The sequence below is a fragment of the Rhagoletis pomonella genome, unplaced genomic scaffold, assembly GCF_013731165.1.
Source record: "Rhagoletis pomonella isolate Grant_MI unplaced genomic scaffold, Rhpom_1.0 Rhpom_scaffold_00004, whole genome shotgun sequence".
In the NCBI taxonomy this organism is placed as follows: Eukaryota; Metazoa; Arthropoda; class Insecta; order Diptera; family Tephritidae; genus Rhagoletis; species Rhagoletis pomonella.
The window spans coordinates 55,846,342-55,848,991 of NW_023458558.1; the positions used below are offsets into that span (position 1 = coordinate 55,846,342).

At 37.8% G+C, this 2,650-nt stretch overlaps 1 protein-coding gene across 1 annotated transcript in view; it reads left to right on the forward strand.

The window, feature by feature from the left end:
- The window catches only part of LOC118737833 (protein timeless homolog), a 532,077-nt gene that overhangs the window by 102,241 nt on the left and 427,186 nt on the right, over positions 1-2,650 (forward strand). The window lies entirely within an intron of this gene.

Consider the following 2,650-nt stretch of genomic DNA (forward strand, 5'->3'; position numbering starts at 1 on the left):
AGTACTTATTGAATGAAATGCGGCAAATACAATTGCGCTGGACTCTAATATCTATCGAATGCATGTGCATGGGCAAAATCACGTGCATACATACATATGTTTGCGTGTAAAAGCAGAATGTCATTAATTTAAAATTTTGTACATAAATCCTTATTAAAATTCCATTTAATATGCTCTCAGTAAAGTTTTCAATACAATTAAGCGCCTGCAGTTTTCCCGCGCATAGGAGGAAGCTCTGTAAGTATGTATGTGCAATAAAAACGTATATACCTAACTATGTACATATGTATGTACATATGCACATTTATAAATTTATGTTTCGAGTGCTTGTGTGCGCGCGCGTTCGTGTATTAATGTTGTAACGCGCGCTTGTCAGCGCAGAAGCAGCCCGCTATGTGGCAAGTAGTATGAGGGCGGCAGCCGAGAATGCAACAAAAGCGTTGGCACGACACTATAGCTGCACACAGCGTGAGCTACAACAGCAGCAGCAAAATCAACGCCAAAGCGGCAATCTGTGCAACATAAGCGGTAAAAGCAACAGCAACGTGTAACAAAAACAGAAAGAATTAAATTGATGCATTAAATTTATTCGCTGTGAAAGCCACACATGGCGTGAGGCGTCGCAGCTTGCTGAAAATTATCGAACGCTTGGCTGTTGGCTGCTGGCGTGTGGCATGTTATACTTAGCGCTGTTGCATGCAACTCAGCGAGCGAACAATTTTTTGTTTAATCTTAAAAAATGTACGGCAGTAATCGAGTATGTAGTAATGGAGCTGCGAGTTGCTATCAAAATGAGAAATGGTGCGGAGAAAATGCAACTGAAAGGAAACTTTAAAGAAAGATATATGTAGGTAATGCAGTTGCTGGCAACTAATCACTGTCAAAGTTCGAGTAAGTTGAAAACAAGACACATTTCTGCAGGTTAGCATAGCCGAAATGGGGCACATGGGACCAGGATTCTACGACTGGCTGAAGTGTTTACTGAGAAAGCAGTTCAGTTACGTCTTTCAACTCACCACAGTCTTTCGAAAGATTCGCCTTTCAATGCTGGCAACTATCTTTAAAGCTCTTTGTCTTTGGAAAGACTAATTGAAAGATCTGTTAGTACTTTAGCAATAAGACTTTTTAAAAATTAAATAGAATTAAAATACTATACATAGTATGAGCAAAAATAAAAAATTTAATTAAAAAAATATAATAATAAAATAATAAAAAATACAAAAATAGGAAAAATCTAATATATAATTAGTGGTCGAACTCCTCCGAAACGGCTGGACCGATCTTTATGAAATTTTTTGTGTATATTTGGTAGGTATGAGAATCGGATGTAAAGTATATTTCATACCGCTAGGTGCAGGGGGCGTGGCACCTCCCATACAAACCGAATATTCCATACTGCATATCTCTGGAAGTGTTCATGGTAGAGTACTCTAACTTGGTATGGAGATATATCAAACCAATCGCATACTCATGGAGAAAAATTGTAGTTATTGGAATAGGGGGCGTGGCACCTTCCATACAAACCGAATTTTTCACACTGCATATCTCTGGAAGTGTTGATGGTAGAGTACTCGAACATGGTATGGAGATATATGAAACCAATCGCATGCTCATGGAAAAAAAATTGTGGTTATTGGAAAAGGAGGCGTGGCACGTCCTATACAACCGAATTTTTCATACTGCATATCTCTAAAAGTGTTCATGGTAGAGTACTAGAACATGTTATGGAGATATATGAAATCAATCGCATACTCATGGAGAAAAATTCGGACTATTTGAAAAGGGGGCGTGGCACCTCCCATACAAACCGAATTTTTCATAATAAGTACCTCTGGAAATGTTCATGGTAGAGTACTGGAACTTTATATGGGCATGGCACCTCCCATACAAGTCGAATTTTTCTTATTGAATATCTCTATAATTACTCTTAGTAGAGTACTGGAACTTGGTGTGGTGATATATGAAATTAATCGCATAGTCATGTAGAAAATATGGAGCTATTGGAAAAGGGGTCGTGGCACCTACCATACAAGCAGAATTTCATACTGCATATCTCTGGAAGTGTTCGTGGTACAGTACTGGAACACTTCGTGTGGAGATATATGAAATTAATCACATGCTCATTGAGAAAAATCGGCTCTTTAAAAAGGGGGCGTGGAAAAGTAATCCACCAGTTGGCGCTGGAGTTGAGTTAGTACTAAAAATTTTTTATGATCCGGTTTGGCGAATATTCAAAACATGTATTAGAAACGGTAAAGGCAGTCCAATTGCAAAAAAGAGCTGGTAGGTGGTGCTGAGGTCGAGTTATTACTAAAAATCTAAAAAGTTAGAAAAGGTGCCGTAAATGTCAGACTAAATCGACCCGTTGCACTATTGAGTATATCGAACTCTCCTGTGTTACGATTGACCCAATGGATGTGATTTGCCAATATTATTATGCGTTAGAGCCTCATTCGAAGAAACCAGGGTTGAGTTTTGCAGTGGTAAATCTCAAGTCACCACCTGTCGAAATACCTTAAAAGCCAGTTTCATGAAAGCAATTTAATGAAAATTTATTTTTTTAATTGAATTTAATACCTGACAGAAAAAACATAATTTTTCAATTAAATTACTTTCGCGAAACTGGATTTTAAGGTATTTCATCTCAGTT